The sequence below is a fragment of the Manis javanica genome, chromosome 2, assembly GCF_040802235.1.
Source record: "Manis javanica isolate MJ-LG chromosome 2, MJ_LKY, whole genome shotgun sequence".
NCBI classification, from domain to species: Eukaryota; Metazoa; Chordata; class Mammalia; order Pholidota; family Manidae; genus Manis; species Manis javanica.
The window spans coordinates 154914085-154939624 of NC_133157.1; the positions used below are offsets into that span (position 1 = coordinate 154914085).

General features: G+C 37.1%; 1 protein-coding gene across 1 annotated transcript in view; it reads left to right on the forward strand.

Moving 5' to 3' along the window:
• Positions 1–6257: 6257 nt before the first annotated feature.
• SGK3 (serum/glucocorticoid regulated kinase family member 3) overlaps positions 6258–25540 on the forward strand; it is a 137705-nt gene continuing 118422 nt past the window's right edge. Inside the window, exon 1 of the mRNA XM_036998072.2 lies at positions 6258–6395. The gene's annotated coding sequence lies outside the window, so the exon portion shown is untranslated. The remainder of the gene's footprint in view (positions 6396–25540) is intronic.

The window sequence follows — 25540 nt, forward strand, 5'->3', positions numbered from 1 at the left end:
TAACATCTTGCTTTTTGAATATGCACCCTATCCCTCAAAATGTTTCAGCATGCTCACCGACATATAAATTACGTATTTGTGACCTTCAATAATATATTGTATACATTATAAAATAATCCCAAATTATAAAATATGAAATAATCAATGTATTTAAAATAATTTAATGGTATTTTATTAATAGGATAAGAGCCTTTTTGCTTTCACTTGATGCTTTATTATTTTTCAAAATCTTTGTTTAACACTTTGAGAGATAGTGATTCAAAGATCTGGATCTAAGTTTAGGTTACTCTAATACATTTTAATAGCTATCACAGCTGAAAATAATGTTTCAAAGAGATATTTAGACTTAGATTGAAAAAATACATTGTTGGTAGGTATACTATTAAAGTACTCATTTTCATTTTCAATCCCTTCAGCCAGTTCTGCAAAACTTTTATGGAAGTTTGTCTAGTAAATTTCCATTTTGTCTGCTATCAATCAGCATTCTTGCAAACTAATTTAAAGGTATTGCATTTAACTTTCAACAGATTAGTTTAAGACTCACTAATTCATTACTTGAAAATATTTAAATAAATAGAAAATTGTGTTTCCCAAATTTTAAAGTATGTATATATTAGAGTTTTAATAAGGCTCTACACACACACACACACACACACACACACACACACACACACACACACATTTTTTTGCAACAAAATGGCATACTGATAGCAACATTTCCAAACATCATTTTCAAAACATTCTCTCCAAAGCATTTCTTTCAAACAGATTAAGGAGAGTGTGGGATGGAGTTGTTCCCTCACTCACTGCTAAACTTTACCTTAAAAGGAGAGTACTACTCACAGAAAAGGTAGGGAAATTTGGATCCAGTATTTTTGTCTGAGGAAAATGCATCATTCATCTTGAGATTTAAGTATTCTAAGTAATAACTACAACTGGTGTTTATGTAGTACTTATTTGGTGGTAGATTTATATTTAGTAACTCACTTTACCCTCAGAGCAACCCAGGGCAGTAGAAAAGATTATGCTCTCCATTTACCAATGGAGAAACTGAAATCTCAGAGATATTAAGTAACTTACCCAGAGTTACATGGCTGCTGATGGCACAACGAAGGTCAGAACCTGGCAGTGTGTATCCAGGAGCAATGCTTTTCACCCCAAATGTCTTGAGTACTTCGATAGAAGATAAAGAGTTCCCACAATTACTCTCCATCTTAGCACAAAGTAGTATATAGATTCTGTTGCAAGGATTTGTTTTTACAAACTAAACTACATCAGTGACTTCCTATGCTACACAAAACTGCAGTATGCTAATGTTGGATGGAGACCTTCCCTTCTGGTGGAAAGCCTTCTCTTCTCATGGACATATGCATGACCAACAAAGGACTGTATGAGCTTCCAGTGTCAGTATGTTAACAGAGCTTAATTTCTTTTGAAGATAAAACAAATAAACGTTAGGATATGCTCTTTCTGAACTGTGGTACATTGCCTTGAGCACCCCTAGGATGTGCACCTTTCACTTTGGATGTCTTTTGTCTTAGCAAATATGATGAAATTCAAAAATCACCCAGGAAAAACACAATGTCTGGAAAACAGGTACAGAGGAGTTCAAAAGGATAATCAAAACAACCTCTTAAATATAATTGGAGAAATGTAAGTAGGCTAACCAAACTTTTAGATTAGATTTTTAAGTCTAAATGATGAAATGTAATCTTAAATGTAAAATAATACTAAGTTGCTTTATAGGAGTGTGAATTCAAGAGCTGGAGAGAAGGCTATCATTACACTAAAGACTTACCTGGTCCTTTTTAGAGCTCCATGTTTCATACCAGGCATCTCAAAGAAGAATGTGGAGAATTTGGAAAGAATTCATATGAGAGTCGTAAAACATTAAAAAAAAAAAGATGTGAGAAAAAGATAAAAGAATTGGGGTTGTTTATTCTAGAAAACCTAGGGAATTTAAGGGTCTTCCGGTATATGAGGCATTATAATCCCTTAAAGTTTATTTAAATCTTTGACACAACTATATCTGTTGAGCCAGACACAAGATTCTTTGGAGAATTAGTTGAGGAAATAACAGCAATGCACCTCTTTAAGCCAGAGCATATTAAGCCATTGCATTTGAAATGGGTTCAGTCATTAATTGCACATAATTGACAGTAAATCACTGAGTCACCAAATGAATAGTGTTTAAGAAAAGCTATTATTCCCCACTGATAAGCAAATAAAATAATTATTATCTTCAAAGTCCACCTCATAGATTTAAGCCCAGAGGCCTAATATGATCCTCTGAGGGACACAGTAACTGCTGACACAACTTATGTAATTAAATTATTATCAACTATTAACAGATGTAGTTCATGTATGTAATAGACTATCCAAACAGGAGACAGGAAAAAAAAAGAGAGAAAATGAAAGAGAATAAAGGGGTGATTTATATTTCATTCTTGATAGTCATAATAACTAGATTGGAAGACAATGAGATTTCCTTAGTAGGGAAAGATCATTGTTTTACTTCAGATAATTAATGGTATTAGCAAGATTTAAAGTGTTTTTCAGAAACTTTTGTTAAAAAGCTGATGTTGGCAGTTTAAGGGTTCTGATCTCTTAATACTTCCCCTTGGTTTTTCTCATGAGTCTAATACAGAAAGTGAGAAAATCCTGCAATCTGAAAAGCCTTTTATTTGACCTTAATATAGTCTTGCTTTAAAACAGTTTTCCCTTTATTGCAAAACACACTTGAACTTCAGGAATTTCAGTTTTGAGTTTGAACATGGCTAATTTGGCCCAAGAGAGATATTGACCTCTGGGCTACTCCTACCAACACACAAAATGAGCATGCTCTGGACCATTTTCTAGATCAAGGAAACAAATTAATTGTGCTCCATGCTAAGGTGGTATAAACCAGTCACAATTTCAGTTCCCGTATCTGAGTTTTTCTAACTATATCTTGGGTTGCTTTGCATTATATTAAGTTGTTCTGCTCAGAAAATTTGATAAATTGGTTACATTAATTCTTACATTCTTGCCTATTTTTACAGTTTTTCTTGTTATTTTCTGAGCCAATTCATGACTAGGACTATACCTTCAACTACCTTCACAATAAAAGTGGTTTGTTTTTTTTTCAAAGTTGTGAGATGCTGGAATTGGTATATCAATGGATAAACATAGCTGGAAACTATAGCAGCAACTCATGTTGTCTGACCCATTAAGTAGATAAGCCTATAGTAAAATAAAGGAAAAGGTGCTGTGAAAGCAATGCAAATAATATGAATCAAGAACATCTTTGCTTTTGTAATCATGTAGTTGGTAGCATTATTCTTACTTTTCCAGTCTTGGTGATTTATCTGCTATAAAACAAATAATATAATGAATACAGGCCCTCACTTCCATTACCAACTGACTTACGAATATAAGTAATTCAGGTCCTATTACTGCCATGTTATCAATTTTTCTCCCTAAGGGAAATGATATTTCTTATATTATTATGCTCTTCAACTCTCCCAAAGTTACAGTAGAAGAAATACAAATAACAGAGGACTGAGTTTATTATGACATAAAAAGTCATTATGGTTCTATATCAGGCAACATCTTAGAGAAAAGGTTTTCCATTTTGAAGAGAGGATGAAAACCAAGCCCTCATATCATTGGAATATGTTATCCAAAAATATACTGTATTACCTGGTTAGATAGTTTTTGGTTTTTTTAATGTTTTGGACAACAGTTTAGAGTATTGCCAGTCCAATTTTCTAAAATTCTGAACATAACTATATCTTAGTATTTTTCTAATTTTTTTCCTGTTATTTTTAGGACTTCCAAAAAAAGCCCCCAAATCTAAAATATGATCATTCTTTCTACTATTATAAATGAAATACAAAATATTGGCATTTTTATATCTGTGTCTGAGCTAATAATGATGATGATAATAGCAGTCAATAGGCATTCTACTAAGTTCACCATTGATCCTCATAGCAATTTCATGAGATAAGCATTGTTATTATCTCTGTTTTATTGAGGAGAAAAAAGTACTTTTTTCATCCTCACATTACTGATGAAACCAATGCTCAGAGAGGTGAAATAATTTGTGAAAAGGTGGCGGAACCAGTACTTAAACTTGGGTCTGTCTGATTCCAAAGCTTGTGCTCCTAATCTCTGCATAACAGATAAAAGAGGAACAAAATATTTGCTCTATCTGCCTGAACAGAATCATATTTCCAAACAAAATACTGAAACCCATAGTCTAACAAAAAACTTTCTCTATTTAAAATATTTATCAGCATGAAAACTTGTATAACAGCATAAACATCAGCTAGACATTTAGCTGAAGATTCAATTTTTACAGTATAAAATATATTGGAATTTATAATGGAAAATGCAGATGCAATTTATATCTGTAAGTTAATATGATTAATCAAAGTGAGCAACCAAAGTGTGCCTTTAAGTTTTTTTAAGCCCTTTAATAGCTTGTGAATGTATTCTGCCCCCTAGTATTGTGAGAAATCAACCTATTAAATTTGCAACTCTCAGATTATAAATGCAAAATACCCAACGTCTTATTAGTTGAATGTGGCCTATCCACCTTCTTGTCTTAAACTATTTGTGGCAGGTGGTCTGTGTATGTGTATGTGTGTGTATGTATGTGTTCTTCACAGCAGGAGGACAAATTTATCCTGGAAATGTGATGGTTCAAAAAAAAAGGAAGTCTAAATGTGATTGGCAGGTATTTGTCTCTGAAGCGAGAATGATATCATTCCACTTGGAGATCATGGACACAAAACTTTGAGAAATTTTTCAGCACTGTGAATATGGCTTTAATTAAGAGGTACACTATCACTTATTCATTTTATTACAAGAGAGGAACTTCTCTAGCTTCTCTGTGCCTTATTGTGTGGATTGCTTTGTGTGGATCACAGTGAAAACATGTAAAGGACCATTGGCCCTGTGATGATTTGTATCTACAGTATCTAATATACTATATCCTTTTCCATTTACCACTGAAAATCATTGTGTAGAAAGTTCTGCAGGATTATCATGTTTTGGAATATAAAAGGATTAGATTCACAATCTATTCTGAGAAGTCCATATAGTGGTAATTGACATTAAAAAATGAATATTCTTAACCTTTACCTGTGGGACTATATTTTTAATATCATTTTAACACATAAGGAAATGTCCCCCAAATTTAGGGAAGTCATACATAAATCCCAGTTTATTTGTTCGTAGGTTTGTAGCAGATTTTCTGAAATCGTATGATCTGACGTACAGATCATTGCCTCAAAGTATGAATGAAGTATGATATGCACACGGCAATCTTTAGTTGTTTGGGTCTATCTTTAAGGGACATGATAAAATAAATTACATTGTGTTGTGGGACAAAATCACCCACCCACTCTACTTCAATATCCAAACCACTTTATTCCACACCCATTGAAACATGTAATCTTGAGGTCTCCATTCACTTTCTGTACCTGTTTACCTTATGTGGAAAAAGAGAGACAAAATGGTTTAAAATGCAACTTTCTTATTCAAAGAATAAGAAAAAGTAGTAAAAAGCTGTAATGTGTGCCCTCAGCTGACGTGGAGATTAATGGGAATGCAAAACAAAACAAAACAAAAACCACCGCAAAAATAGAGTTAACAGATGTGAAAGGATGTGTAGAAAAGAAATTTCTCTGCTCACAGATCTGCCAATTAGCAAACACTCTGGCCTGCCTACAAGCACAAAGGTCAAAACTTTACTAAGGAAAAAAGGAACAGAACTTCAAATAATGCTAAATAACTCACATATGTTCCCCTAAATTATTCAGATAGTTATTGCACTTGTCTGAGTTTCCACTTCACACCAAACCAGAGAGGCCCACCAGGCCACCCCGCGGTAGCTCGTGGCCGTCAGGCGGTCCGGCGGTGCTGTTCCCTACGCACAGCAGGGTGATCTTCACCGGCCGGCCGGGGCACGCTGGCTCACGCGGCTCTTGGGTCTCAGGGCAGCGGCCGCTCTCAGCTGAGCAGCGGCAAACACTGCAGAGTCTGAGCCTCTCTCCGGGATCCGCCGGTGTGCCCTGAACTTTGCGCACTAGGCGTGGCGGGGGCCAGACGGCGCGCTGTGGCCCGGACGCTCGCGGGAGTCCTCGGGGAAGAGAGAGGCGGGCTGGTTTCCGCGGCGGGCCTGAGCAGGGCCGTCGCGCCTGCAGCTCCTGCCCGGCAGCCCCGGGTCTCGGAGTGGGCGCCTTCCCGGCGCGCGGCCGGCCGCCCCGCACACTCTGCGGGAGGAGCCGCCGGCCGCCGTGACGCGCCAGGGAGGAAACGCCGGCGCCCGGCGGCCCTGCCGGTAAAGAGGAAGCGCGAGTGCGGTCGGCTCCGCGCCCGCCGCGGTGGGAGGCAGCAACGCGGAGCTGGTAGGTGCGGGGCCGCAGGACCCGGGCGCGGAGCTCGCGCGCGTCGGGGCCGCAGACGGAGCCCCCCGGGCGGGTGAGGCGGGGCGGGGCGAGGGGTGCCGGGTATCGCCTGCTGCCTCTTCCGGAGCAAACGAGACTTTCCCGGGGCTCCTGGCAGCTCTCCCCACTCTCGGCCCGGAAACCTCCAAGTTGGTCGGAAGGGGGGAAGCAATACCCCCTCCCAGTCCCCGACTCTGAGAGTTTGTGGTCTTTTGTTTCCTCCAAGTGAATCACATTCTGCATTTTGACTCCTCAACGCCTGAGTGGTGTAGGTGGATGGATATTCTTAACCCGTGCGCAGCCTCGGAGCGTGCAGGAGCGGGAACCGGGATAGTGGGAGACCCCACCTGAGGTCGAAAGTGGGTGTGGGTCCCCTGCGCGGACCCGGGATGGAGGAGACCTCAGGAGTGAAGGGCACGGGAATCATTAACCTGTTGTCTGTGGACCTGTAGTTTGAGACTTTAGTGCGTTGCTACCGTTTTAAGTTCCCTGCGATATGAATCCTTACCATCTCTTCAAGTGAATTTGGCTCTATTAATTCCCACAGTTTTAGGATTGGTATGCACCATCTAGAAGTGCTTTGAAATTTTTACAATTTGTCATTTTTATTGGTGGTTACTTGGAAAGAGAGAAAAGAGAAAGAATTCATCTCTTAATTTAGCACAGTGCTTTCTGAACCATAAGTAGAATTTTAGTTCCGCACAAGAGACTATATAGGGTACACTTGAGATGCAGTAATACACCCTGAGCCTTGCAGTTTCTAAATCTTTATCAAGGAAACCAGTGTTAAGAGTGCTGTATATTTTGATTCTCTGCTTTGTCACTAGGTTGAGAATTCACCCTACGAATCTGGGAAATGCCTTATTTATTTAGCAAACACTTCGATACCTCTTACTATGTGCTTGGACTCTTTCTAAGTGCTTTATAAATATTAACTAACATTATTAACTCAAAATATAGCGGTTCGAGCAAGGAAGAGGCCATGCATACTTCAGTTCCCTGAATGCCATTGCAAGAGCTAGAAACAGAGGAAGTTTCAGGCATGTTTTAGGACTGTGTGTGCTTCTCGCCCGCTTGGCTACCACTCCTATGAGACATGCTGTCACTTTTCCCCTCCCTGTAAGAGCGTCTGGAGCTTTGGGAACTAGACTGTTTTTTTTGCAGATCTCCGCCAAATCCCTGGCATCTTCTGTAAAATGGTCTTCATCCACTGTAGCACCCATGGTTAGCTAACTCCGGAGAGACCAGAACTTCCCCCTTCCTTCAACTGCCACTGCAGTTGGAGCCTAATATTGTTTTTAAAAGGAGATTTGTTCCTAATCTGTTTGATAATTGATATAACAGTAGTTTAAGATTTTTTAGGGTCAGTTGAACGTGAGATGTACTATAAAATAGAACATTTTTGTTTGTACACATCAACATAATAAATAATGCTCTGTAAATTGTACTGCCTTTTGTTTGTTGGCAACACAAAGGTGATGGGTCAACCTTGTAGGTGTCCTTTTTTGATTTGCAAATATAAAAAGGGGGATGTTTTTCCAGAATAAAGTGCCCTCTTTAAATGCGTGCCTCGGTGGAATGGCCACATTGGTAGACACCCAAAAATGAATAAATAGACGTGGTTCTTGTCATTATGGTGATTATGTATTTGATAACAAAATCTGCACTTCATACTAGCTTTTTCACTCTCTGCCTTTCATGTATTTAAATTTTCAGGGAGATAATTAAATGAGATTCTAAACCTTATTTAATAGGATTATGAAATGTCTTCCGGAAGCAGAAAGGCTCACTTTCCTCTGATATAACGTATGGCACAAATGACAGTGGCATTCATGAATTCAATTCAGCCAAATGACAACACTTTCATGGTTTACAGAGTACTTCCAAATATACTTATTTGCTCTTCAGAGCAATCTTGTGTGCTTGGTGGACATTTCTAAATCCTGTTTTTATAGATGAAGAAACTGAGGCATAGAAATGTTAAATGCTTTAGCCAGGACTATGCAGCTGGTAAGAGTCAGTGCTTGAATAGAGAGCAGGTGTGTGGACAGTGCCTGGCACGTGCCAGCCTGTAATAAACATTTGTAGAATGGATGACTCCAAATGACCGAAGATTTCTTTCTCTTTCAAAACTTTATGCCTTTCAAATATCATAATTATTTTTTGCCAAGAGATTTTCAGGCCTAATTCAGTGTCTCTGTTATTTCAAAGCATATCTGATAAAACATTTTCTATAAAAGGGATGAGAATGCCCTTTGGATTCATTTCTTAGGATTTATTATCTCTGGCTTTTGAAAAAGCAAATAAGTTGGTTAATTTTTTTCTTGCTCAAACATCTTCCTCTTATCTGGAGAGAGTTTAGTTTGGATACATGGTTTTAATATTTGTGTTGACAGCTTTATTGTCTCTCCTTGCTCCTTTAAGGTCATTTTTAAGGACTACTAATCACTAAGTTTTCACATCAGTGAACTCAATTAAGGTATTTAGGTTTATAATCAAGTTCGAACACAATAATCATAGGTATTGTGATTTTTTTTGAAGCATCTGATATTACTGTGTTTTTTGAAATGCTGGATTACTTTTAAAGAGTCTTTTAAAACAAAACAAAAACCCTCAACGATTTATATCCTTAAGCATATTCTCTGTATCCTAAAGTATGTGACCTTCAGATGGATAACCTTCAATTAGAAAGGAAAATATTGCCATAACCTGGTGGGAGGAATTGAAAAGGACTATCAGGGGAAAATGAGAGATGGGGTGGCCCTTCCCATTAGGGGTATTAGGTGGTAAGAAACCCTTAATGAAACAAGACTGAGTCATCTGCCTGTCAATGTTCTGCTGTGTGGGGGTGGAATAAAATACTTTTGAAACCTTCCTCCTTTCAGAAACTGCTTTACTTTTCCAATGCTCATGTTTTCTTTTTTAAAAAATTCATGTAAATTACTGACTAAACTGCTGATTCATGAAACTCAAATTATGTAACAATTTATTCCTGACAGAAACATCTCCCACATTATTTTAACCGACTCAATGTCTCTGTTTTCCTTTACCTGCTCTATTCTTTATGGTGACATCTTTGCTTTCATTTCACTTTTTTTTTTTAATTTCATGGAGAAAAGTGGCAAATCTAAGAGGGGCTGATTCCACATCTTGTAGTTCATGTTGAAGTAATTTTAACTCAATACTAACTTTGAGTTGATTGCATTACTGAGGAAGATAACATTGAAATGAGATGTTGAAGACCAATTCAGTAAAAGTTTATTGCCTATCTGAAGCTGAGCCATGGAGTTTTCAAACGGAACTAGGGCAGTGTACAATATCCTTCCCCTGTCTAATTTCTCAGGGCTTTTCTTAATTTCCCACAGGTCCTGAAAACCTGCCTTGGTCCATCTCCTTGTACCTACAATTTATTTTCTTATTCAAAACGAAAATCTGTTCCTTGAATGAGGGGGAAGGAAGAATAGGTAAAGAAGGGTGATTACATAAGGGAAATTGTTGTAGGATAAGAGATTAATAATATGTAAGATGGAAAATAGGAGATGTGTGGGTGAAGTAAGGTGTGTTAGTGAGATCTCATCATGTAGAATTCTTGCTCTGCCTCCCCCAATGTAAGGAAGAGCGATATTTGGGATCAAAGAAGGTCTGGGAAAGATTAGAAACATCTGTTGTTATATGATGTTGGCAGGCAGAGCTCCTTTGGACCACCAAGTGCAGAAGTGTCATTATATGTAGCTTTTTCTGTAGGCCATGAAATGAGTTTGCTTGCAGATAATTAAAATGTAGAGAACTGGTTTAGTGGCTTTTAATTTGAGAGTAGGTATGATTAGACAGGCTTTTAGTTGCATAAGGGCCTGGATTTTATAACTTTTTTAAGGCTTACTCTTTTTTGGGAATACCTGTGATGTTGAGATAATAACAGCATTCCTTTCACTGTTCTGTGATTTTAAATAAATACATTGTATTTACATAGCATATAGTAATGAGTATGATTCAGGTTGTTTCCATTTTGATTACTGATGTATTTACTATGCCAGTCAATATCAAATATTTTTTTCCTGTAGGCAAAATGGACTACATATATAATAAATTTATACACAAAATCAGACTTGTTGATGGACTAGACAGTCTACAAACTTCTGGATGAAACATCCATAAGTACAGTGGGGCTTCACTAGGACTTGACTGGTTGCTTGCTTGAGTTAAAAAATGAGAAGGAACTTAGTTACTCTAGTTGTTTACCTCCCTGTTTCTAAAAATAAAAATAAAGTTAACCTAAAATGATCTGGCTTACAATTTAGCATCCACCCATGTAGACAAAAATATATGCAGGACTAGTGTATACGCTATATAATCTAGTGCACCAGCTAAAAGAGAATACAGGAATCACATCCTTAGTTTCCCAAGAAAACACTATATATCATCTTTTTCCCTCCATTTTAATTTAGTTTTGTCTTTCATCTTCTCTAAATATTACTTTTAATTACAAAGGTATGTATGCCCTTAAATTCGAGAAATTAAAAAGTGTGTCAAGTAAAAAATAATTCTCTCCACTCTAACTGTACCCATGTAGATAAGTGTTACTAAGTTTTTATACCCTTTGAGACTTTCTCCCATGCTTATATAAATTTGTGTATCTGAAATGTACATGGAGTTTTTAAAAAATGGGAATTATTCTGCACAGTTTTTTCTTACATTTCTTAACCACTTTAGCATGGACATTTGTAGATCTGCATCATTAGTTTTGACAGCTGTATAGTATAGTTAATAATTTATCCATTTTCTTTTTCTGATATATGTTCCTTCTTTTTATCTTTAAAAATATATTTAAATATATTATCAAAGTAATACATTTTTAAATAGAAGTTTTAAGAAAAAGAAAACTAGAATCACCAATAAACCTACCACTCAATAATCATTATGAGTATTTTAGAGTATGTCTTTCTAAATTTCTATTTATCTGTGCATATCCATATTTTCAATGCCATTAAAATTTTTTTCTCTCATACAGGTTTGCTTTGTTAGAGAGACTCATATTTATGTAGCCAACCAATGTCATACATCCAGTTATTTATTTATGTATGTATGTATGTATGTATGTATGTATGTATCTATTATTTTTTTAAACTCATTTTATCATTAATCTACAATTACATGAAGAACATTATGTTTACTAGACTCCCCCATCACCAAGTCCCCCCCACAAACCCCATTACGGTCACTGTCCATCAGCATAGTAAGATGCTGTAGAGTCACTCCTTGTCTTCCTGTGTTGCACAGCCCTCCCTGTGCCGCCCCACATTATACATGCTAATTGTAAGGCCCCCTTTCTTTTTCCTCGCCCTTATCCCTCCCTTCCCACCCATCCTCCCCAATCCCTTTCCCTTTGGTAACTGTTAGTCCATTCTTGGGTTCTGTGATTCTGCTGCTGTTTTGTTCCTTCAGTTTTTTCTTTGTTCTTATACTCCACAGATGAGTGAAGTCATTTGATACTTGTCTTTATCTGCGTGGCCTATTTCACTGAGCATAATACCCTCTAGCTCCATACATGTTGTTGCAAATGGTAGGATTTGTTTTCTTCTTATGGCTGAATAATATTTCATTGTGTATATGTACCACATCTTCTTTATCCATTCATCAACTGATGGACACTTAGGTTGCTTCCACTTCTTGGCTATTGTAAATAGTTCTGTGATAAATATAGGGGTGCATCTGTCTTTTTCAAACTGGGCTGCTGCATTCTTAGGGTAAATTCCTAGGAGTAGAATTCCTGGCTCAAATGGTATTTCTATTTTGAGCTTTTTGAGGAACCTCCATACTGCTTTCCACAATGGCTGAACTAATTTGCATTCCCACCAGCAGTGTAGGAGGGTTCCCCTTTCTCCACAACCTCACCAACATTTGTTGTTGTTTGTCTTTTGGATGGTGGCGATCATTACTGGTGTGAGGTGATATCTCATTGTGGTTTTAATTTGTATTTCTCTGATGACTAGTGATGTGGAGCATCTTTTCATGTGTCTGTTGGCCATCTGAATTTGTTCTTTGGAGAACTGTTCAGCTCCTCTGCCCATTTTCTAATTGGATTATTTGCTTTTTGTTTGTTGAGGTGCGTGAGCTCTTTATATATTTTGGATGTCAACCCTTTATCGGATCTGTATTTATAAATATATTCTCCCATACTGTAGGGTACCTTTTTGTTCTATTGATGATGTCCTTTGCTGTACAGAAGCTTTTCAGCTTGATATAGTCCCACTTGTTCATTTTTGCTTTTGATTCCCTTGCCCGGGGAGATATGTTCATGAAGAAGTCACTCAAGTTTATGTCCAAGAGATTTTTGCCTATGTTTTTTTCTAAGAGTTTTATGGTTTCATGACTTAAATTCAGGTCTTTGCTTTGATCCATTTTGAATTGACTTTTGTGTATGGGGTTAGACAGTGATCCAGTTTCATTCTCTTACATGTAGCTGTCCAATTTTGCCAGCACCATCTGTTGAAGAGACTGTCATTTCCCCATTGTATGTTCATGGCTCCTTTATCATATATTAATTGACCTTATATGTTTGGGCTAATGTCTGGAGTCTCTATTCTATTCCACTGGTCTGTGGCTCTGTTCTTGTGCCAGTACCAAACTGTCTTGATTACTGTAGCTTTGTAGTAGAGCTTGAAGTTGGGGAGCCAGATCCCCCCTACTTTACTCTTCCTTCTCAGGATTGCTTTGGCTATTCGGGGTCTTTGGTGGTTCCACATGAATTTTTGAACTATTCCAGTTCATTGAAGAATGCTGTTGGTAATTTGATAGGGATTGCATCAAATCTGTATATTGCTTTGGGCAGAATGGCCATTTTGACGATATTAATTCTTCCTAGCCAAGAGCATGGGATGAGTTTCCATTTGTTAGTGTCCTCTTTAATTTCTCTTAAAAGCGTGTCTTATAGTTTTCAGGGTATGGGTTTTTCACTTCCTTGGTTAGGTTTATTCCTAAGTATTTTATTCTTTTTGATGCTATTGTGAATGGAATTGTTTTCCTGATTTCTCTTTCTATTAGTTCATTGTTAGTGTATAGGAAAGGTACAGATTTCTGTGTGTTAATTTTGTATCCTGCAACTTTGCTGTATTCCGATATCAGTTCTAGTGGTTTTGGAATGGAGTCTTTAGGGTTTTTATGTACAATATCATGTCATTTGCAAATAGTGACAGTTTAACTTCTTTACCAATTTGGATTCCTTGTATTTCTTTGTTTTGTCTAATTGCTGTGTCTAGGACCTCCAGTACTATGTTGAATAACAGTGGGGAGAGTGGGAATCCCTGTCTTGTTCCCGCTCTCAGAGGAAAAGCTTTCAGCTTATTGCTGTTCAGTATGATGTTGGCTGTGGGTTTATCATGTATGGCCTTTATTATGTTGAGGTACTTGCCCTCTGTGCCCATTTTCCTGAGGGTTTTTATCATGAAAGGATGTTGAATTTTGTCAAATGCTTTTTCAGCATCTGTGGAGATGATCATGTGGTTTTTGTCCTTTTTTTTGTCTATATGGTGGATGATATTGATGGATTTTCGAATGTTGTAGCATCCTTGCATCCCTGGGATGAATCCCACTTGGTCATGGTGTATGATCCTTTTGATGTATTTTTTAATTTGGTTTGCTAATATTTTGTTGAGTATTTTTGCATCTACGTTCATCAGGGATATTGGTCTGTAATTTTCTTTTTTGTTGGGCTCTTTGCCTGGTTTTGGTATTAGGGTGGTGTTGGCTTCATAGTATGAGTTTGGGAGTATTCCCTCCTCTTCTATTTTTTGGGAAACTTTAAGGAGAATGGTATTATATCTTCTCTGTATGTCTGATAATATTCTGAGGTAAATCCATCTGGCCCGGAGGTTTTGTTCTTGGGTAGTTTTTTGATTACCGCTTCAATTTCTTTGCTCGTAATTGGGCTGTTTAACTTTTGTGTTTCTTCCTTGGTCAGTCTTGAAAGGTTGTATTTTTCTAGGAAGTTGTCCATTTCTTGTAGGTTTTCCAGCTTTTCGCATATAGGTCTTCATAGTAGTCTCTAATAATTCTTTGTATTTCTGTGGGGTCCGTTGTGATGTTTCCTTTCTCATTTCTGATTCTGTTGACGTGTGTTGATTCTCTTTTTCTCTTAATAAGTCTGGCTGGAGGCTTATTTATTTAGTTTATTTTCTCGAAGAACCAGCTCTTGGTTTCATTGATTTTTTCAATTGTTTTATTCTTCTCAATTTTGTTTATTTCTTCTCTGATCTCTATTATGTCCCTCCTTCTGCTGACTTTAGGCCTCATTTGTTCTTCTTTTTCCAATTTCAATAATTGTGATGTTAGACTATTCATTTGGGTTTGTTCTTCCTTCTTTAACTATGCCTGGATTGTTATATACTTTCCTCTTAAGACTGCTTTTGCTGCATCCTACAGAAGTTGGGGCTTTGTGTTGTTGTTGTCATTTGTTTCCATATATTGCTGGATCTCCATTTTAATTTGGTCATTGATCCATTGATTATTTAGGAGCATGTTGTAAGACCTCCATGTGTTTGTGGGGCTTTCTGCTTTCTTTGTACAATTTATTTCTAGTTTTATGCCTTTGTGGTCTGAAAAGCTGGTTGGTAGAATTTCAATCTTTTTGAATTTACTGAGGCTCTTTTTGTGGCCTAGTATGTGGTCTATTCTGGAGAATGTTCCATGTGCACTTGAGAAGAATGTGTATCCTGTTGCTTTTAGGTGTAGAGTTCTATAGGTGTCTATTAGGTCCATCTGTTCTAGTGTGTTGTTCAGTGCCTCTGTGTCCTTACTTATTTTCTGTCTGGTGGATCTGTCCTTTGGAGTGAGTGGTGTATTGAAGTCTCCCAAAATGAATGCATTGCATTCTATTTCCTCCTTTAGTTCTGTTAGTATTTTTTCACATATGCTGGTGCTCCTGTGTTGGGTGCATATATATTTATAATGGTTATATCCTCTTGTTGGACTGAGCCCTTTATCATTATGTAATGTCCTTCTTTATCTCTTGTTACTTTATTTTGAAGTCTATTTTGTCTGATACTAGTACTGCAATACCTGCTTTTTTCTCGCTGTTGTTTGCATGAAATATCTTCTTCCATCCCTTGACTTTTAGTCTGTGCATATCTTTGGGTTTGAGGTGAGTCTCTTCTAAGCAGCATATAGATGGGTCTTGCTTTTTTATCCATTCTACTACTCTGTGTCTTTTGATTGGTGCATTCAGTCCATTTACATTTAGGGTGATTATTGATAGGTATGTACTTATTGCCATTTCAGGCTTTAGATTTGTGGTTACCAAAGGTTCCAGGTTACTTTCCTTACTATCTAAGAGTCTAACTTAACTCACTTTGTATGCTGTTACAAACACAATCTAAAGATTCTTTTCTATTTCTCCTCCTTTTTCTTCCTCCTTCATTCTTTATATATTAGGTATCAAATTCTGTACTTTTTGTCTATCCCTTGATTGACTTTGGGGATAGTCAATTTAAGTTTGCATTTGCTTCTTAAGTAGCTGTTCTACTTTCTTTACTGTGGTTTTACCACCTCTGGTGACAGCTATCCAACCCTAGGAACACTTCCATCTATAGCAGTCCCTCCAAAATAGACAGTAGAGATGGTTTGTGGTACGTAAACTCTCTCAGCTTTTGCTTATCTGAAAATTGTTTAATCCCTCCTTCAAATTTAAATGATAATCTTGCCGGATAACGTAATCTTGGTTCTAGGCCCTTCTGCTTCATTGCATTAAATACATCATGCCACTCCCTTCTGGCCTGTAAGGTTTCTGCCAAGAAGCCTGATGTTAGCCTGATGGGCTTTCCTTTGTATGTGATCTTATTTCTGTCTCTGGCTGCTTTTAACAGTCTGTCCTTATCCTTGATCTTTCCCATTTTAATTACTATGTGTCTTGGTGTTGTCTTCCTTGGGTCCCTTGTGTTGGGAGATCTGTGGATCTCCATGGCCTGAGAGACTGTCTCCTTCCCCAGATTGGGTAAGTTTTCAGCAACTACCTCCTCAAAGACACTTTCTATCCCTGTCTCTCTCTCTTCTTCTTCTGGTATCCCTATAATGTGAATGTTGTTCGTTTTGGATTGGTCACACAGTTCTCTCAATATTCTTTCATTCTTAGAGATCTTTTTTTCTCTCTGTGCCTCAGCTTCTTTATATTCTTCTCCTTTAGTTTCTGTTTCATTTATTGTCTCCTCCACCATATCCAACCTGCTTTTAATACCCTCCATCATGCTCTTCCTCCTGCAGGTGAGCTGGGATGGGGGAAGTGCTTGGGTCCTGTGGAGCCACAGCTCTGGAATGTTACCCCATTCGATGAGGTCTGCTCTTTTCTCCAAGTGTGTGCAGTCTGATGCCATCCTCTTTCCTGTTGCTCTCTCAGGATTAGTTGTGCCAACTATATTTTCTAATTGTATCCAGTTTTAGGAGGAAGCCTCTGTCTCTCCTCTCACGCTGCCATCTTTCCCAACCTGCTTTTAATACCCTCTGTCGTGCTCTTCAACGACTGGACAATTGGATCTCTGACCTGAATTCATTCCTGAGTTCTTGGATGTCTTTCCGTACCTCCATTAGCATGTTGATGATTTTTATTTTGAACTCCCTTTCAGGAAGAGTCACGAGGTCTATATCATTTAAATTTTTCTCTGGGGTTGTATTAATAATTTTACTCTGGACCAGGTTTCTTTGGTGTTTCATTATTTGTATTTGGCCCCCTCTTGTGTCCAGAAACTCTATTCTGGAGCTGCTCAGCCCCTGAAACAATGTTGGGGGTCACAGAGGAGTGGTATTGGTGCCTGGAGGGAGGGAAGAGCTGTTCCCTGCTTCCAGGTTGCTGTGTCTGTCTCCACTGCCTAAACTAGTGGGCCTAACACAAAGATATAAGCTTTTGTCCCAGAGCAGCTGGATATGGATCCCTGCTTTCCGCAAGTGGCTGGAATCCCAGTCTCCCCAGGAACTCCGCCTGTCCCAGCTTTCCAACCCAGTAACCAGAAGAGTATGATGACAGCACCATGAAATGTAGGTTTGTGCTCCCAGAGCAGATTTCTGGAGCTAGGTATTCAGCAGTCCCAGGCCTTCTGCTCCCTCCCTGCTCTGTTTCTCTTCTTCCCGCTGGTGAGCTGGGGTGGGGGAAGGGCTTGGGTCCTGCCGAGCCACAGCTCTGGTTTGTTACCCTGTTCAGTGAGGTCTGCTCTTTTCTCCAGGTGTATGCAGTCTAATGCCATCCTCTTTCCTATTGCTCTCTCAGGATTAGTTGTACCAACTATATTTTCTAATTGTATCCAGTTTTAGGAGGAAGCCTCTGTCTCTCCTCTCACGCCGCCATCTTTAATCTCCCCCAGTTATTTATTTTTGAACCAGTTATTTTGCTGTGTTTTCTGGCTGCTACTGCTTATAAAGGGGATGAGGTGAGGGCATGTGGATGGACCAACATATCCATCCAAATCAGTAAAAAGCATGTATCCTTGTAATAGAGGTCAGTCAATATTTGTATTTTAAGTACATCTAAAATACAAGACATTTAAGAAGAGAAATGATAGAATATTCACATGTAAGAGTGTGATCACTGAAGGAGAGACAGACATAATGGACTTGAATCAAGGAAAAAGTGTTTAATTAAGTTAAAAGAGTAGAACAGCTGAGCTTGAGATGTTTTGAAATAGTCTCCTAACGGTAAGTAGTACATTGTTTGAACTAATTGGTTTAACAAAGTCCCACCAATGGTAGGAATAGGTGACCTTGACATTTTTTGTAATCTTATATTATGGGCTGTCTCAGAGTTAGCAACACTTGACTTATTGTAATTTCATGCATACAACTCCCTGGTTACATACTAACACCACCAGTTTTTCCACACAGCATCTGTCTGGGCTAACATGTCTCCACTCCTTTTTCTTTTCCCAGGGTGCATGTGCACATGCTATCATCCACACTTTTCTTCTATACTCCCGTTCTGAGAGTCTAGTACACTTTTAATCTTGTTCTTTTTTCCCTCTTCTTCCAACTTTTGCTTCAAGAAAATTTCTGTCCTTTCTCCATTCTACTTTCTTCATCTTGGTTTTGATACTAATCATGGTGATACAGTTAAGAACAAACCTTTAATAAGGAAAAGGAAAGCTTTTAGTTTGGATGGAAAGATAGACATTATAAAAAACTAGTGGTTTCAGCCTTCAAAACCCTTGAGAATACCCTGTAATTCCTTTCAAAATTTTCACAGAAGTCTCCACCCACCTCCTTTTCTCTAAATAGCTGTTTTTCCTTAAGCATTGGTATGAATAATAACATTTAAAAATTTTTATATATGTGTTTTTTGGTTCATGTCATTGCAATAGCATTGTTTAGTGCCCTTCCCCACCAAAGGTATTAGCTATATTATGGATTGAATAGAGATTGTTTTGTATCTTGAGAGCCTACTCCTAGATTAGACTGTTGTTCCCTTTAGAAAATACAACCAAAGCTCTAGCTATCTGGCTTAAAAACAACCTCTTTGTTTTTAAGAAAGTTGAAGACGAAGAAGGCTATCTTAGACCAAAGGTTCCGAAATCTTTGAGAGATGGTATATCAGGATTCCAACCCTTACCTTCCAGATTTTCATCAGCAGAGATATGCATATGCACTGGTGAGCCGCAGAGATCAGCTTTCCATCCTTGGGAGTTAGAGAAGGAGCCAGGCCGGTTGCAGGAATGTTAGGTCACAGCTGGGGACTCACGCCAGTGGTAGGGCGGGGATCAGGCCCAGGTAGCTGACTTCATGCCACTTTAGCTCACCTGCAAAGGTGCTTTGGTCAGACAGAAGGAGTTCTGTACCAAGGCAATAGCAACTTAAATGGCACTGGGAGTAAAGGCCTATTTTTTCATAAACATTAATGAAAAAGGTTTTGAAAAGACATTTTTATTTAGCCTCCAACAATACAGTGCTAAAATTGGTGATGACTTAAACATGAAAACACTACATTGTTTGTTTATTTGAACTGTGACCATTGTTGATTAACATTCAGAAGTTAAAGATTTTGTTATAATAAAAAAAATGGTTCTTACATTTGAGGTTCAGTGTACATAGTTGTGTATAGTTTACATGTAGTCCATTCTGACACAAAGTACCTTTCTCTCTTTCCTAATTTATTTCCTTTTACTGCCCCCTGCCACCTTCTCATGGATATTTGTTTTATTTATTTTTTTGTCTGTAAAGGAATGATTTTTTTAAATTAATGAAAGACAAGATTCTCCAGCAGAGATTTTTTTAAGGGATTTATGAGACTATGCCTCCTTTTCTCCTTGAATTTTTTTCTCCTCCTTTAGACTTCCTTTATTTCTGATTCACACTAACATTAACATGATTTATTTGTTTCTCCTTTTAAAAATCCACTCAGTGTGAACAACAGCCCCTGTCCAATTGAATTTATTTGTTGTTTTCACTGGACATTTTAAGATTAAAATTTGCCTTCGAGATGCAGAACACAGTATACATTGTGTGTATACATTGCTACCTTTGTGTAAAAAAACAAGGAAAATATAAGAATATATTTGTTTTGCTTCTCTAAGCATAGAGGGACTCAAACAAGAAATGAGTAGTATTGATTTGTTTGGGGTTGGGAGATGAGAACTTGGTAGATAGGGACGGGGTGAGAAGCCAACTTCTCACAGTATCTCTTCTACATTTTCTTGGTTTTTGAACCATGTGAATATGTAACCCATTGTAAAAACCATATAAAAAACTATGTCTACGGGTTCTCTGTCCTTTAAAAAATAGAACTACATATTTTCTGTTGTCCCTTTTCCTTATGTCTTTAGTAAAGTTGCTGTTTTAAATCTTTTTTAAAGAATTCTCAAGTAGTCTAGACTCAAAGGACTAGGAGTAATATTTTGCAGGCATCTAGACCTGGCTTTTTGCCCTTCACTGCTCTCGAGAGCTGTGACTGAGATTCATTATGAAGCCTTCCCTTAGGAAATTCCACCAAACCTTACGTTTTTGTTGACTTATTCAAAAAACCCTTCAACTAAAACTAATCTGTAGTATTCTGCCACCTGGATATGCACTCATTTCCTAATAAAACTGTTAGACAATACCAACAAAATTAATGCCAAGTTAGTTGATTTTTTTCCCCCTTGGTATCTTGTATCTTAGCATCATGGTAATCATTTATCTACTTAAGATCATATGAATTTGGTGCTCTTAGAAAATAAAAGTTTATTTACTTTTAGTTTTTAGATAATTCTGTCTTCAATGCACACTAAGTCAGTTTCTTGCATCAGAATTTTTCTAATTTTTGTTATTTGTGACCTGTATTTTACTTGTGGAGAGCAAAGAGAAAGGAGCTAATACCTACTGAGTACCTACCATGTGCTGGGTGCTTTTGAGACATTATGTTTTTAAATAGAATAACTCTGTGGGGTACCTGGGTATTTTTATCTTACAGATGAGCAGATTGGGGTGTGGTGGGGTCTTGAAGGGAGCAAGCAGTGTATGGGCAATACGGGGCAGAGCAGATGTGAACAGGTCTACCTGGCTTTACCAGAAGATCCCCTGTGCCTTTGGGAAGAGGGTAAAGGCTGATTCTGCTCAAAGCCCTTGATCAGAAAGAACAGGCAGAACTGATTTATGGATAACTCAGATCATCATGTGCTAACAAGGCAATAGTTAAATGATTTGAAACCTGGCTTTTCATTTTTAACTTTATTATTCTGAGATTATATTAATGTTTTAATTTAGAAACTGGTGCCAGACTTCAAGAAGAAAGCTGACTGAAAATCTTTTAAATGCCATGTTTCTTGCTTAATAGAAATTCTAAATTTAATTTCTGAATGTGTTAAATTATGAACCTACAGAATTTGAATATTCTGTGTTATCTGCAGAGCTGTCAAACCCTACTGTTAATGAGTGTCCAGTGAACCTTGCTAACTAACAAATGCTGTTGTCATATTTTAAATGCCTGATTGATGATAACCAGCACCACTTACATTAATCCTTGGAAATAGACTGATCAGCATATACAGTCTATCATTTTGCTGATTCTTGCTGGATGTTAGCTAATGCAGGTGTATCATGTGTCTTGGCAGATACTAGATGGGCCCCTGGTAACCAAGTAAGAATGAAAGAACATTTAGGTCTGAATTCCTATGATTCTCTTATCTAGCAACATGTATTTCTGTTCTGGGCAAAAATGGTGAGAGACATACTGAGGAAATTTAAATGACTAGAAATATTTAAAAGGAAGTGAAAGGTTACAGATAATGAATGAAGACAGAATAAACCCACAGAGTACCCTGGAGTGTCTTATACTTAATACTTAAAAAAATACCAAACAGCAACCCAAGTATCCATCAGTAGATGAATGGATAAAGAAGATGTGGTACAAGTACACAATGGAATACTATTCAGCCATAAGAAAGAAAGAAATCCTACCATTTGCAACAACATGGATGGAGCTGGAGGGTAATATGCTCAGTGAAATAAGCCAGGTGGAGAAAAACAAGTACCAAATGATTTCCCTCATTAGTGGAGTATAACAATGAAGCAAAACTGAAGGAATAAATCAGCAGCAGACTCACAAACCCCAAGAAGGGACTAGTGGTTACCAAAGGGGAAGGGTGGGGTAGGGTGGGCGGGGAGGGAGGGAGAAGGGGATTATGCAGGGTATTATGATTGGCACACATGGTGTGGGGAGGATCATGGGGAAGACTGTTGCACAGAGAAGACAAGTAGTGACTCTGTGGCATCTTACCACACTGATGGACAGTGACTGCAATGGGGCATGGCGGGGACTCGATAGTATGGGTGAATGTAGTAACCACATTGTTTTTTCATGTGAAACCTTCATAAGAGTGTATATCAGCAATACCTTAATTAAAAAATTATTTTAAAAAATACCAAACACAGCTTCATTGAGACTTAATTCACATGCCATTAAATTCACCCTTTTAAAGTGTATAATTCAGTGGTTTAGTTATAGTGTTATGTAGCCACCATCACTGTCTAATTCTGTAACATTTTCATTATCCCAGAAAGAAACCCCTTACCCATTAGCAGTGACTCCCATCCCTCCCCCCCCTGCCTAGCCCCTGGCAATGATGAATCTACTTTCTCTATATATAGATTTGCCTATTCTGGACATTTCATTAAAAATGGAATCACCCAATGTATGGTCTTTTGTGACTGGTTTATCTCACTTAGCATAATGTTTTTAAGGTCCATTCATACTGTAACATGTAGTACTTCATTTCTTTTTAATACTGAAAAATACTCCACTGTATCAACATACTGTCTTTTGTTTATTCATTGTTCTGTAAGTGGACATTTGGGTTGTTTTCACTTTTTGACAATTATGAATAATGCTGTTACAAATGTTCATGTGCAAGTTTGTTTAGTCATATGTTCCATTTCTCTTGGGTGAATACCTTGGAGCAGAATTGCTGGGTCATGTGGGGAACTGTTTAACTTTTTGAGCAATTGCCAAACTGTTTTCCAGTGTTTGCACTATTTTCAATCCTGTCAGTAATGCACAAGGGTTCAAATTTCTCCACATCCTCACCAACATTGTCTGTTTTAAAAAATCATTTTAGTAGGTGTGAAGTGTAATCTCATTGAGTTTTCGATTTGCATTTCCCTAATGACTAACAATGTTAAGCATCTTTCTTGTGCTTACTGATATACCATTTGTATATCCTCTTTGGAGAAATGTCTATTCAGATCATTTGTCAATTTTAAAAATTGGGTTATTTGTCTTTCTTTGTTGGATTGTAAGATTCTTTATATATTCTGGGTGCACATTACTTATCAAATACCTGATGTACAAATATTTTTTCCTTGGGCTTTCTTTTTCACTTTCTTTATGGTTTCCCTTGAAGCACAGAAGGTTTTGATTTTGATGAAGCCCAATTTATCTTTCCTTTTCTTCGCTTGTGCTTTTGGTGTTAGATCATCTAAGAAATTATTGCCTAATCCAAGGTCACAGAGAATGATTTATTCCTTTTTCTAAGAGTTTTATAGTTTCAGCTCTTACTTTTAGATCAGTGATCTATTTTGAGTTAATTTTTATGTGTGAGATAGAAGTCCAACTTCACTCTTTGCATGTGGATATTCACTTGTCCCAGCACTATTTGTTGAGAAGACTATTTTTTGCTCATTGAATTATCTTGGCATCCATGTCAAAAATCAATTGTCATGAATGTAAAAGTTTGTTTCTGTACTCTCAATTCTAGCTTATTGATCTACCTTAGTGCCAGTGTCATACTGTCTTAATTAGCCTAGTGTGGCTTTGCAGTAAGTTTTGAAATCAGGAAATATGAGTTCTCCAATTTTGTTTCTCTTTTTTGAGATTGTTCTGTTTTGGGTCCATTGCATTTCCATATGAATTTTAGGTTGAGCTTATAATTTGTGAAAAAATGGCAGCTAGGATTTTGATAGGGATTGCATTGACTCTATACATCAATTTTTAAAGTATTGCCATCTTAACAATATTTAGTCTTCAGATTCATGAATATGGGTTGTTTTTCCATTTATTAAAGTTTTAGTGTACAAGTCTTACACTTCTTTTGTTAAAATTTATTCCTCAGTATTTTATTCTTTTTGGTGCTATTGTAAATGGAATAATTTTCTTAATTCATTTTGTTTGCTCATTGCTACTGTATAGAAATACAACTGATTTTTTAAATTGAGGTGTAACTCAGATAACATTATATTAGTACAATTCATTTTTCAATATTGATCTTATATTCTCCTGTCTTGATCAACTTATTTATTAGTCTGAATAGTTTTTTGGTGGATTCATTAGGATTTTCTATATATAAGATCATATCATCTGCACACCTTATCAATCTAAATGCTTTTCATAATTTTTTTTCTTGCCTAATTGTTCTGGCTAGAACCTCTAGTGTTGAATAGAGGTGAAGAGAGCTGATATCCTCATCTTATTCCTCTTATCCTGATCTCAGGGGAAAAGCATTCAGTCTTTCACCTATGCATGCTGTTAGCTGTGGGTATTTCATAGATGCCCTTTATTAGCTTGAGGAAGTTCTCTTCTATTCCTTGTTTTGTTTTTATCATTAAATAATATTAGATTTTATTAAGTGCCTTTTCTGCATCTGTTGAGATGATTGTATGGTTTTGATCCTTTATTCTATTAATACAGTGTATTATATTGATTGGTTTTCAAATGTTAGACCAACTTTGCATTCCTTGGGTAAATCCCATTTGGTCATGGTATATAATCCTTTTTACATGTTGCTGGATTTTGGTTTGCTGGTATTTTGTTGAGGATTTTCACATCTATATATATCTATAATTTTCTTGTGATATGTTCATTTGGTTTTAGTTTCAGGGTAATGCTGGCCTCATTGAATGAGTTCTTTTCCCTGGGGAAGATTTTGTGAAGGATTGATATTAATTTTTCTTGTAAGCATCAGGTAGAATTTACCAGTGAGGCCAATGGGATCTGGGATTTTATTTGTGTAAAGTTTTTGTTTGTTTGTTTTTAACTAATTCAGTCTTTTTACTTGTTATGTATCTACTCAGTTTCTATTCTTGAGTTAGTCTCAGTAGTTTTTTCTTCCTACAAATTTATCCATTTCATTTGGGTTATCTAATTTGTTGTTGTATGATTGTTCATAGTTTTCTCTTAAAACCCTTTTTACTTCTGTAGGATTGATAGTAATGTTCTTTCTTTCATTATTTGTTTAGCAAAGAGTCTTTTTTGCTTTTTGTCTTGAACAGTCTAGCTAAAGATTTATTTTAAAAGTTTTTTTTTCCAAGAACCAACTTTTCATTTCGTTGATTTCCTCTATTGTTTTCTTATTCTCTATTTCATTGATTCATTCTCTAGTCATTATTACTTCCCTCCTCTGCTTGCTTTGGGTTTAGCTTGCTCTTCTTTTCCTAGTTTCTTAAAATGGAATGTTAGGCTGTTGATTTGAGATTTTCTTTTCTAATATAGGTGTTCATAGCTTTAAAATTCCCTAAAAACATTGCATTAGCTGAATTCTAGAAGTTCTGGTAAGTTGTATTTTCATTTTAATTTAGCTGAAAGTATTTCCTGATTTCTCTTGTGGTTTCCTCTTTGACCCTTTGGTTACTTAAGAGTGTGTTTAATTTCCACATATTTGTGAAACCAA